At 46.5% G+C, this 12,954-nt stretch overlaps 1 protein-coding gene and 1 long non-coding RNA gene across 5 annotated transcripts in view; one reads left to right on the top strand and one right to left on the bottom strand.

Annotated features, from left to right (window-relative positions):
* AMMECR1L (AMMECR1 like) overlaps nucleotides 1-1,487 on the bottom strand; it is a 21,879-nt gene extending 20,392 nt beyond the window's left edge. For all 3 annotated transcript variants that reach the window (XM_040619390.1, XM_040619392.1, XM_040619391.1), the window contains exon 1: nucleotides 1,427-1,487. The gene's annotated coding sequence lies outside the window, so the exon portion shown is untranslated. The remainder of the gene's footprint in view (nucleotides 1-1,426) is intronic.
* On the top strand, nucleotides 428-11,784 carry LOC103658562. Of its 2 annotated transcripts, XR_567203.2 has the most exons (4): nucleotides 476-866; nucleotides 8,204-8,345; nucleotides 10,399-10,734; nucleotides 11,318-11,784. It is a non-coding gene; the product is annotated as an uncharacterized LOC103658562 (long non-coding RNA). The 2 variants fall into 2 exon arrangements; XR_005831615.1 differs by lacking the exons at nucleotides 10,399-10,734; nucleotides 11,318-11,784 and having other exon boundaries at nucleotides 428-866; nucleotides 8,204-9,498.
* The last annotated feature ends 1,170 nt before the right edge of the window (nucleotides 11,785-12,954 follow it).

Genomic DNA, 12,954 nt, shown 5'->3' on the forward strand with positions numbered 1-12,954 from the left:
ACAACAGCTAGGAACAGGCTCTCCCTACTTCAAAACATTTCAAAATCTAAATATAAGGTAGCAATGGCAGTCCCATGCACTGAATCACCTCATCCTTGGCGTCATCACCAAGAAGGGAGGACACTGAGGATCAAAGGTTTTATTGAACCTGAACATGAGACACACATTAAAACTTCCTCCACCACTAATTTAGATCAAAACTTGCTCTCAGGCCAAGATATACCATTTCAAGGCTCTCCGCTGGTTTCAAAATACAAGCATATTCCCAAATGCTCTGTAAACATGGTGTTGAAGAATTACTGGACAGCATGCCAGGGTCCTGAGGACAGGCCATCTTGTCACCCCAGGTAGAGATGATAATTGTTGGTAAGAGTCATCCATCCTTACTATTAGTTTTGCATAAATTTCTTCATAATCTCTTCAACAATTCTCCCCACCCCCCAGTAGTAGAGAATTAAGCTATTCCCAAAGATGTAAACAGGAGACTCCAAGCCCCACCCACACTATCCAAGGAGAGGGCAGTGAAAGAGGATAGGCCCAGAGGGATAAGGGTAGGGAGTGTGGCAAAGTGAGGAGTTCAGATCAGGACAGGGAAGGGAGGAGGACAAGGAATGAAGGGCAAAACCCACAGCCTGGGAAGGAGAGAGAGGCATAAAACCCAAAGAGTTTAAGGTGGAGAGGTAATGGAAATGGGGTTATGGGTGGATAAGGAAGCTGAGAGTGAGGGTGGGGCTGGGAAAAAAGAGAAGAGGAAGAGGAGAAAAAGCGTGCGCGTGAAAAGAGTTAGGCAAGAAAAGGACGAGATAGAGTGGGGAAGGAGAAGCCGGAGCAGGGAGGGGCAAAGCAGGCACAGAGAAAGGTGAAAGGTAAGAAAAAAGGGGGTGGGGAAGGAGAGTACAGGGCGCTGGGGGGAGTTGGGGAGACGCCAGAGCGACGGGTAGGGCAGCGAGGGCCGAGCCGCGGGGGTGGAATCCAGACGCCAAGCGGGGGAGGGGGCGGCGGGACAGTGGGTGGGGGCCGCCAGGCGGCGCCGGAGACCACCAAACTTTACATAGACCCGAGACTGTTTCCTGGAGGGAGTGCAGAAAGGAGCTGGAGCCTCGCCTGGCCTCGCCTGACCTCACCTCGCGGCCCAGGGCAGGGGCGTCCGCCTACCGCCCCCCCAGCAATGCCTCCCGACCCCCCAGCCCTCGGCGGGGACACGCGGCCCGCAGGCCCCGCCCGCCTTCTTCCCCCCGCCACCCGGCAGCCCCTCCCCCACGCTGCTCCGGGACCCTTGCCGCTGACCCCAGAGACCCCGTCCCGGACCCCCTCCGCTCGCCCTGGGGTGAGGAGGCCCGGCGGACACGGCGACAGCAGCCCAAGGGAGGCCGGACCCGGCGGGGAAGGAGGAGGAGGAGGGCGCGGCGCAGCCCGAGTTTCCCACCTTTTCTCCTGGCCCAGACGCAGCTGGGGTGGACGGGACCTCTCGCGCTCTGCCTTCCTCCGCTCATGGTGAGCCGCGCCCGGTGGGGCGGGCCGAGGCGGCCCCGGGCGGGGACGCGCGGCGCGGACGGGGCGGGGCGAAGAAGGCCGGCGGGCGGGCGGAGGAGGAAGCGGCGGGGCGGCGGTGGCGGCAGGGAAGAACTGCTAGAGGTATTCCCCGGGCAGCTGGAGGACTGAGTCGAGCCGGGACCCGAGTCCTCCAGTATCCCAGCAGCCACCGGAGGCAGTGAGGTAATGGAGGAAGAATGTAGGGAGTCCTCCAGTGGACCACACGCCCTCTAGCGAGCCGCGAAAACCATAGAGATCCCGGAGCCGCCAGAGCACCGCCCCGCTACTGTCACGTGGCCTAAGCCTGCGCACTTTATTGGCTGGCGCCGACTCTACGGGGTTGAATTTAGAGGGCTGCTTTCCATTCGTGTGGCCGAGTCCCAGGCAGTTGGAATAAAAGGGGAGGCGCGGAGTAGATCCGGAGGCGTCGGCCGGCACGCCTCATATCTGGGCGCCACGTTCCGCCGGCTCAGCCACCTGCACTGTCGGACGGCGCAGTGCACGCCGGGCCGCCCGGCCTCTGCGAACGAACGCGGAGCGCGCCGGGAGATTTCTTGCGGGCCCGGGCGGGCAGCATTGTTCGCGCCGCGGTCCTGCTGGGGTGCCCTGCCCTGCCGCCCGGCCCTCGCCCGCCTTAGCACCCGACATTCAGTTGCCCACGGCCCTTCTCCCCAAGCGCCCAAGCCTCGCATTGCCTCATGGGACCCGGCCGCAGCCTTTGAAAGCAGCCAGTAAGGGGCTACTCAGAGCCGCGTAAATCAAGCCGACCCACTGGTCATGGCCATGCCCGCCCATGCCCCCGGGAGGTGTTCCAGGCTCGGTGCCAGCCTCCTCATGTACCGAGAAGGGCAACCAGCACCCAGGCTTTGGTATCAGGAGTCCATCTCTGTCTTGAACCCCTGTATTCCCAAGCTAGAGATAACTTCAGTGCAATTACCCACAGGACAGGAGGCCCCACTACACACCTTCCTCAGCACTAGGAGGGCAAGGGTCTCAAAAAGACCAGTATAAAACTTTTTAAAAGAATTTTAGGTGTGAATAACTTTAATTTCCAATACTTGCTATTTAATTTGATTTGAGGACTTGGCATTTTTGTTTTTAATTACAGATGGCGTTGCACTAAGTTTGTTTCTGCCCTGCTCCCACACCCCTCACCATTCCGAACACAAACTGTATAGACGCTGCAGCAAAGGCATGCCCTCTTTTAAAGCAATGCCGGTCTTGTTTAGAACACAGACTCAGGCCCACAGATAGACTGTTTTGTGTTTTGCTATTCTGTTTATGCACAAAGGAATCCTTAACATGTTTGTCCTCAAGGAGCAAAGAAAAGTATCTAGTAAAAAATGCAAATCATATCTGACAGTGAAGCTTTCCAGCAAAAACCTTCTGCTCTAGAATGCATAATGTACTCAAGCATAATAAGATCTACTACTACAGACTTTTAGCATAATTACCTGTAGACAACTAAAACTGAGGAAACTGAGTATCTGATTGGTGTCTCTTGGACCTAAGCTCCCCAAGAGAACGTGGTGAAGGACAACAGTGAAAGGAACAGACAGCTATGCTTCGTAGAACAGGAGGTAACTTTTTTAAAAAAACAATCTCCGTAGCAGTCTTCACAATTCCTGTCACAGTCTTGACATACTAATCTGCTGTTGAGGCCACATTTGCCTGTTTCTAACCTCTGTCTGCCTGAAAAACTGCAAATTAGATGATCATATGGCCTACAGCCAGAAATACAAGAGGCAGCAAGCCAGACGTCAATTTTTGTTGTTGTTTCTAAATAAGAAGACAAAATCCTGACTTAAAATAATCAGAATAAATTTCACATAGTGAAGTTTTTTCCAGCTGAAAGTCTTAAAATATGGCATCTGGAAAGGGCCTTAGTCTATTGCTCCCAGGGCGGTACTATATCGTCATTAAACAGCCCATAGATAAGGGAGTTACTGCTCCCTGGTTATCAAACTGTCAGGAAGTAAATGATGGAACTAAGTTAGACTTGAAACACTCCCAAATTAAAACAAAAACAAACCTTGAATTGAGCTGTCAAAAAAGGCATTTTACTGAGAAGCAGGATCCAGATGCTGTGGCCATTGTCAACTGATGCCAAAAGGCAGAGTCAGGACTTTTAAAAAGTCAGTTTGAGGTCACCTCCCATCAGTAAGCAACAGTTAGAATTGATGCAAAGATTTCCAGAATGAAATTATAAACAGGAGGAAGAAACGGAGGGCAATATATGCCAGAAACAAGAGGCTGTGTCTTATTTATTTTCTCATTTCCAACACAAAATAGAGAAACCTGGTACATAGGAGGCATGCACTCATTATTTGTAACCCGAATATGTGAAGAAGCCAGCAAGCAGCAGGAAGGGAACCGTAGCTCAAGCCCTCTGCATGACCCTGAGCTGTCATCCCAATCTGCTGTGATACAACTGCACTACTCCTATCAAAATAGCTCAAATCATCTGCTGCCAGATGCACAGCTTCCCATCATTTCTTGCCTTGAATGGTTAAGAATATATGGGAACGTAAGAGACTAGATCTTAATTGTTCCCACCACAAAAAGAAATGGTAATTATGTGACATGATAGAGGTGTTAGATAACTCTATAGTAGTAATCATGTTGCAGTATATAAGTGTATCAAATCAACAGATTGTACACCTTAAACTTACACAGTGTCATATGTCGATTACATCTCAATTTAAAAATTGTATATGGTAATGTTTAAGAGAGCGCACTCTGAAATCAGGCTGTGTTCAAATTCCAGCCCTGACACAGAATACCTGTGAGCCTAGAGCAAGCTAGAGCATAATAACTCAGGGTTATGAAATTTAAATATGTTCACACATATGAAGCTATTATAGGATTAGCATGTCAAAGATGCTCAATAACTGTGAACCTTATTAGTATTAGGATGTTGTGATAAATGTGAAATTGACCTGCACAACAGACATTCTTTTGGATTGGCACCTTGGATGAGCAGTGCACTGATGCACTAAGGCATTGGTCAACCTGTAGTCATGAAATAAGTTTTCACAAGAGATATTGATGGGTGACCCAGTTCCACTTTCCAGACTGACATGGTTCCTGTCTTAGTAGGAAATGCAGAATCTGAATCTGTGCTCTGGTCTCCACAAAAAGCAGGCACAGAGAGACTGTAATCTTTAGAGATGGTGCCTGCCTCTTGTGTATCCTCCACAGGATAAGTCCAGTTCGGTACTTAAAAGGGATGATAAATACTAATCTGATTAAAATAAATGTTTACTGGGGCACAGGGGTGACTCAGTCGATTGAGCATCCGACTCTTGATTTCAGCTCAGGTCTTGATCTCATGGGTCATGGGATCGAGCCCTGTGTCTGTTTCGGGCTCCATGTTCAGTGGGGATTCTGCTTAAAGATTCTCTCCCTCTGCCCCTTCCCCTGCTTGTGTGCATGAGCTCTCTCTCATATCAATCAATCAATCAATCAATCAATCTTTACCTGTGTATACCAATGTCTACATGGGTTGAGTGGTTCCGAAATATATGTTTCTGACAGTATGAAATATTTCTGACAATATTTCTTGACAAACTGACAAGACCAACAGTGTTTTGTTTGTGGTAGAGTTAAACCATATTACTCCGAGAAGATGTATTTTAAAACTTTGTTTATGTCACTTGGGTACACAGTTAAACATCAAGAAGTTTCTAAACTTCTAGCTGTTACTGGTGGAATAAATGAAACCAAGTTGGAAAACTCAAGTCACACATCTGTTTATTCTGTAAATACTCCTAGTATCTAGTCTGTACTGAGAATTTTGTATTACTTTTTTACTGAGATATAACATACACATGTAGAATGAAGAAATCTTTTTTTTTAAGATTTTATTTATTTGGGAAAGAGAGACAGAGATAGTGAGAGAGAGCATGAGCAGAGAGGAGAGGGAGAAGCAGGCCCCCTGCTGAGCAGGGAGTCCAACGTGGCACGATCCCAGGACACTGGGATCATGACCTGAGCTGAAGGCAGACGCTTAACCAACTGAGTCACCCTGGGTGCCCCTAGAATGCACAAATCTTTTTTTTTTTAAAGATTTTATTTATTTATTTGACAGAGAGAGACAGCCAGCGAGAGAGGGAACACAAGCAGGGGGAGTGGGAGAGGAAGAAGCAGGCTCCTAGCGGAGAACCCTGATGTGGGGCTCGATCCCAGATCGCCGGGATCACGCCCTGTGCCGAAGGCAGATGCCCAACGACTGTGCCACCCAGGCGCCCCTAGAATGCACAAATCTTAAGGGCAAAGGTTGGCTGACTCTTACATTGGTATACATCCATGTAACCACCAACCAAATTAAGATGTAGAAATTTCAAGCAGCCCAGAAGGCTCCCTTGTGCCTTCACCCAGGTACTACTCCCCCTTCAGAACTTAACCGATATTTTGATTTATATCATCAGAAATAGTTTTGTTTGTTCTTGGATCTCATAGAAATGGACTCAAAGTATGCATTCTTTTTGTCTGGGTTCTTTTGTTCAGCATTATGTCACAGAAATGCATGTCTCTGGTTGGGTGCAGGCATAGTTCATTCCTTTTCTTTGCTGCATAGACTACTATGCCATTCAACACATAGTGAATGAATATGCCACAATTTGTTTATCCAGCATTATTGTAAAAAATCTTGTTTCCTTCTCTGAGTCTGGAGATTTAAGACTTTCTACAAGATCTCAGGTCTTTTGCAACCCTGTGTGGCTCATCCTCAAATTGCAATGGTTATAAATGGCTATTGTATCCATCAGGATCCAGTTAGGAAAGAGGTATTTCAGAGACAGCAATACATCTTCACTTGTCTAGCCTCAGGGTTATGTCACCTATCCTTCTCTCCACCATTATCTTGCCTGTAGAGAACGTAATCTTCCTGACATTCCACAGAACATCACACTGATCCATTACATTGGTGACGTCTTGCTGAGTGGGCGTGATGAGCAGGAGATGGCAAGTACTTTAGATGCATTAGAAAGTCACATGTGTTCCAGGAGGTGGGGAATAACTCCTAATCCAAGTACTGTATCAGTTAAGGTCCAGGAAATAGAAACCACACTAGGCATTTCAAACGAAAGGGATTTAATACAAGGAGTTGGTTATACAGAAGTTAGAAGGCTAAGAGAATGAAGTAGATGTTGAGGTGACCCCAAAATTAGCAACCATAAGAAGGAGCGACCACCTCTAGGGGTGCGAGAACACTTGGGAAGATTTAGCATTACCAGAATGTATAGGAACTTGAAGGATAGGCCACCAGAGGCTGGTTCTGGATCGAGGAGAGCATTTTACCTCTGGTGCTGGAACCTTTAAGAGGGTACTGTGCGCCTGGTCCTTGGGCCTTTGTGGGGGGCCCTGGGGCTGGTGCGCAGAGAACCAAAGCAGTGGGGAGCTGGAACCTCCTGCAGTTACTGGAGGAGTGCCACAGTAGCTGCAAACAGGAAGAGATGCCTGTCTTCTCTCCTCCCACCTTCCAGTTCCTCACCAGCGCCTCCCATCAGCAGAGCCTAAAAAGGAAATTGGGTGGCAAGGAGTTCTGGGAAATGTGGTTTGCAGACAGCCAGACCCAGCGTCACAGAGTGGAAGTGAGAACAGTAGGGTTGGCCTGGTAACTACCCGGGTAGCTACCGGCGCAGCCATCACCTCAAGATCTCACCAAAATAAGATGTTTCCCCCTGGGAATATGCCGGTTGCAGCTCCTTTGGGTACTGGTTGAAAACTTAGAAGTTCTGGGCCTTCTCCCAAGAATGCTGAAAGCTGTCACCGTCCCTGAATTGTCTAGCACCTTAGGGCTTGCGGAGCTCCTGAACTTCTAGCTCCTAAAGCTGCAGCAACTGGCTACACACCAAGGGAAGGAGAGAGCCTGAGGTCAGATATCCTTTCCCCTCTTAGCCCCATCTGAGGTCAGTGGGACACATTCCAAGAGTTAATACCTTACAAATGTTATAAGGAATTTTTTAAAATTTTTATTTATTTATTTATTTGGAGATAGAAAGCACGAGCAGGGCAGAGGGAGAGAGAGAGTCTTAAGCAGGCTCCATGTTCAGTGTGGAGCCCGACCTGGGGCTCGATCTGAAGACCCTGAGATCACGACCTGAGCAAAATCAAGAGTTGGTCACTTAACCGACTGAGCTGCCCAGGTGCCCGAAGGCCTTTCTTAATCTAATGACTTCCTTAATCTAATGACTTCAAGTTTCTCAGAGATGGAAACATGAGAGCAATTTAAGACTACCATTGTTTTCCTTCTCAGTGTTCTATTAGAGACCTTTATGTGCAGAGATGGGGGAACAATGAAACTAAATAAACAACATCTAACCACAGCAGGAAAGGAAAAAAAATTAAAAAAAAAAGAAAAAAGAAAAAAGAAGATAAACACACCAAAAAATTAAAAAAGGAAAGGCAAGATATGGGGACCCAGAAGGAAGGAGCTGGTGAGAAGCTGCAAGCACAGATACTGATTTGTGCTGAAGAAGATTGCAATTTGCTCGGGGCTTGCTCAGGGGCAACAAAAGGTAACCATGCTGGATAGAAATTACCGAACATATACAAAGCAATGGAAAACATTGAACTGCTGAGGGTGACACCAATGCAAAGGAAAAGAGGCTGTGTATGCTGGAAGGCATCAGGAATCACTGACCCCATGTCGCTCCCTACCCACCAGATCACAAAGGCTGTCCATCTGAAGCTATGCAGCCGGTATGGCGAACACGTCAGTGTGGAGTGCCACGTAGCTACAGCACTGGGCGCAGATGTGTCCGGCTGGAAGAGTGAGTATAGGGATGAGGTCGAAGGCCACCCATGCCGTGAGTATTGTCTTTCTTCTAGGGGAGAGATCTTAACTTACGTAGAGACTGAGTTCCTACGCTTTAGAGCCTTAGGACCCTGGCAGAACCCAGACATCCCAAACTAGTGATCTTCTTTCTTCTAAACCACACAAAGCTATAGGAAGGACAACCCCGGGAGAAAGGGCAAGCAGGGCCCAGGATGGGGAGGTGAACAGAACAGTGAAGGAGTTCACTTACACTTAGGTGTAAATCCAACAAAATATGTAAGGGCATATATATAAAGAAAACTACAAAATGCTGTTGAAAGAAATTTAAAAAAAGGTTAAAAAAAAAACCTATGAAGGGATGTATTGTGTTCATGGATTGGAAGACTCAACATAACAAAGATATTGGTTCTCTCCAAATTGATCTGTATAGATAGATTGATAGATCTAATGCAATTCCTATCAAAATTCTATCAAGGATTTTGGTAAACATAGAAAAGCTAATTCTGAAATTCACATAGAAAAAACAGGAACTAGAATATCTCAAAGAATTTTGAAAAAAAAAAGGTAGGAAGATTCACTCTACCTGATCTTATGGTTTCCTTGTATGGCTATAGTAATCAGGACTATATGGCTATAGTAATGCAGTTTTGGCTGAGGGACAAACACAGATCCAGAACAGAGAACAAAGTGATAGCCTCCACAAGACCAACCAGTCGGTTTCTGACAAAGATAAAAAAGCAATTCGATGGATGAAAAGAGAGTCTTTTCAAACAAATGGCATTGGAGTAACTAGACATCATGGACAAGAAACCCAAAAACCTTGGCTTAACCCATTTTATAACAATTGACTCAAAATGGATCATAGATTTTAAAATGAACTGTAAAACTATAGAACATTTAGAAGAAAACAGCAGAAAATCTTCAGGACCTGGACTTGTTGAACAGTTTGTAGATATGACACCAAAAACACTACCCATAAAAGAAAAAATATCAATCAATTGGATTTCATAAAAACTTTCTATGAAAGGTCCTCTTAAGAGGGTAAAAGTATGAGCTACAGACTGGGAGAAAATATTTGTAGACCACATATCTGATAAAGAGCTCATTTCTAGAATATATAAAGAACTCTCAAACTTAATGATAAGAAACAAACAATCCAATTAGAATATGGGCAAAATGCAGGATATATGGAAGGAAAATAAGCACATGAAAAAATGTTCAATGTCCCTTGCACTAGACACATGAAGACCACACCGAGAGGCTTTTACGCACCTACCAGGACAGCTGAAATAAAACGTAGTGGTCACGCAAAATGCTGGTGAGGATGCAGAGAAAATGGGATGGCTCATACATTGCTCATGGGAATGTAAAATTGTATGACCACTTTGGAAATAGTTTGGCAGTTTCTTTTTTGTCTTTAAGATTATGTAGTTATTTGACAGAGAGAGAGAGAGTGCACGCATAAGCGGGGGGAGTAGCAGAAGGAGGGGGAGAAGCAGGCCCTCCGTTGAGCAGGAAGCCCAGTGTGGGACTCTATCCCAGAACCCTGGGATCATGACCTGAGCCGAAGGCACACGCCCAACTGACCGAGCACCCAGGAACCCCAGTCTGGCACTTTCTTAACCCTGTGTCCCGACAATTAACACCACTGGACATTTCTCCTAGAGAAACAAAAACTTGTGTCTTCACAAAAACCCTTCCGCGATTGCCCATAGCTGATTTATTCATACTAGCCTGAAACTATGAACAGCTCAGACATCCTTCAGCGGGTTAACGGTGAAAGAAACTGTGATAGGTCCATACTGGGAAAGAGTACTCAGTAGTAAAAACGAACATACTCTTGGGACGCCTGGGTGGCACAGCGGTTAGGCGTCTGCCTTCGGCTCAGAGCGTGATCCCGGCGTTATGGGATCGAGCCCCACATCAGGCTCCTCCTCTGTGAGCCTGCTTCTTCCTCTCCCACTCCCCCTGCTTGTGTTCCCTCTCTCGCTGGCTGTCTCTATCTCTGTTGAATCAATAAATAAAATCTTAAAAAAAAAAAAAAAACGAACATACTCTTGATAAACACACCCACATGGATGCAGCTCGAGGAGCGGGAGCCCGGCCGCAGACTCGAGGTGCCCGAGGAGCACACCTCCACCGCTCTACAGCCTCCACTTAGGTCAGCTTCACTCTCCCCTGCGTGGACGGGATGGAACTCAGGCCTGGCATCTCGTCCTCCCCATTCCCGTGAGTGGCTCAAGCATGACCGCGTGACCCAATTCAGGCCAAAGACAGTTGCTGAGTGAGAGTCACAGCTCGCCGGTCCCCTGGCACTGCTGACTGGAGTCTGGCTAGCACGTAGCACATGACCTGGAGCAGCTGGAAAGGAGCCACACTGGTTATGTTGTTTGAGCCTCTGAAAGAGTCCGTGCCTGAAGGTAAGACTACCCCAGACTCATGTGCTAGATTATGTCTTCTATTAAAGGAACAAACTATAAAGAGTCCTTGGAACAATTCAAGTAACAGCAGACAACAAGATGCCTCTACTCTGAATGAGGGAGTTGCTACACTCCCAAAGTCTAAAGGAAGGAGGAGTGTATTAAAGAAAAATGATCCTGTGTTCCCTGAGCCCTGTCTCCTATCTCCACAAAAATGGAAGATCCCTAAATAAGTCAGAAGATTTTTGTACAAGCAGCTGCCCATTTTTCTAAGCCTCTTTTGTATCAGTCTCATTAAGGTGTAACTGTTTAGTTCCATCAGTGGAGCTGGAATAAAAAAAAAATCTTTTCCCTCTAAAGAGAAAGCTCACAAAATACAGGGAACACACAGCAATGTGTAATGCTCCCTCCCTTCCCTAGAAGCCAGCGGGGGAAGGAAGTGTTGGGGGCAGGTCCCCAGCCCAAGAGAGGTTATAGTTTCTCACCTTCCAAACAGAGCTCACTGGAGAAGCAAGATGAATATTGTTTTAGCAGCTTCAAGGAAACTGGTCCTTCTTTACCAGCCCAGCATTTCTATTCGCAGATAACCAAAGAAGTGGCAGGCTCCAGCGGCCTAGCTGTGGTTCCTGTGTATCTGAGGGGCTGGCCATTGTGCCCTCATGTGACAGGTCACCTGCTCTGGTCCAGACTCTTAACAAGAAGAGTGAGACATTGAGGAGATCGGGTGGAATAAAGCACAAGGAACCCACCAATCACCTGGGCTGAGGATCAGTCCCCTTTATCCATGTGAAACTTAGTACTGGCTCCTACACTCAAACTCCTGTGTTATAACGAGCTGTATTAGCCAACTTTATAATTAAGGCCCGTAGACTTCAACTACTCCAGCAGAAAATTACTGCCAAATTCTCATTACAAAGTGACACTTTTTGTGAGATATTTCAGGAAGCTCGGCAGAAAGAAGATAGTGCCCCAAGATATCCTAACTAAATGCCTTTTGAATAATTGTAAAGGAAGTGCTTTTTAAAAATACATACTACATGAATTCCTTTATTACCATGGAAGTGCCATAGATTGAATGTGTGTGTCCCCCCAAGATTCGTGTGTTGAAACCTAACCCTCAGTGTGATGGTGGTAGGAGGTGAGGACTTTGGAAGGTGATTAGGTCGTGAGGGTGGAGCCCCCATGCATGGGATTAGTGCCCTTATAAAAGGGACCTCACAGAGTTCCCACACCCCTTCCACCATGTGAGGACACAGCGAGAGGACAGCTGTTTATGAGGCAGGAAATGAACCCTTACTAGACATCAATCTGTTGGTGCCCTGATCTTGGACTCCTAGCCTCCAGAGCTGTGAGGAGTCAGTGTGTGTTGTTGAAGCCCCTCGGTCTGTGGGGTTCTGTCACAGCAGCCAGAACAAACGGAGACAAGAGGGAGGTTGAAGATTAGGCCTCAGCATGTACTTGTTTATTGGTTCATCGATTCACTCAATGAAAAGGCGTTTTCTTAAGTTGCAAAAATGGTACCTGATTTTTTTACTTTAATTTCTCTAATAATATATTCATTTCGGTGTTATCACCACTGTCTTCTTTCAAGGTTGAATTAAATTTTTACCTTTCTTTCAAACCTGTTCGATATTGGATCTCTATTCTCTAAGCTCCAATAGCACTTCACAGTTTAGTACTTAATTACCTATTATCTTCCATTGCTTTCAATTTATTTCATGTGTGCCAGGCTTGTCCTCACAATTAGATTTTTTAAAACTGTGGTAAAAAACACATAACATAAGGGGCACCTGGGTGGCTCAGTCGGTTAAGCGACTGCTTTCGGCTCAGGTTAGGATCTCAGGGTCCTGAGATCAAGTCCTGAATCAGGTTCCTTGCTCAGTGGGGAGCCTGCTTCTCCCTCTGCCTGCCGCTCCCCCCTGCTTGTGTGCACTCTCTCTCTCTGACAAACAAATAAAATCTTTAAAAAAAACACATAACGTAAAATGGGCCATTTTAACCATTGTGAAGCGTACAGTTCTGTGATATTAATTACATTCATAATGTACCAGAGATCTGAGAAGTTTTTCATCTTGCAAAACTGAAACTCCATACTCCCCACTGTCTCCTCCCGAAGCCCCCAGCTACCACCATTCTATTTGCTGTCTCTCTGAATTTGACTGCTCTAGGTCCCTTATATAAATGAAGTCATGCAATATTTATCTTTTTGTGACTGGCTCA

The sequence above is a fragment of the Ursus maritimus genome, unplaced genomic scaffold (assembly GCF_017311325.1).
Source record: "Ursus maritimus isolate PB19 unplaced genomic scaffold, ASM1731132v1 scaffold_1, whole genome shotgun sequence".
Classification (NCBI taxonomy): Eukaryota; Metazoa; Chordata; class Mammalia; order Carnivora; family Ursidae; genus Ursus; species Ursus maritimus.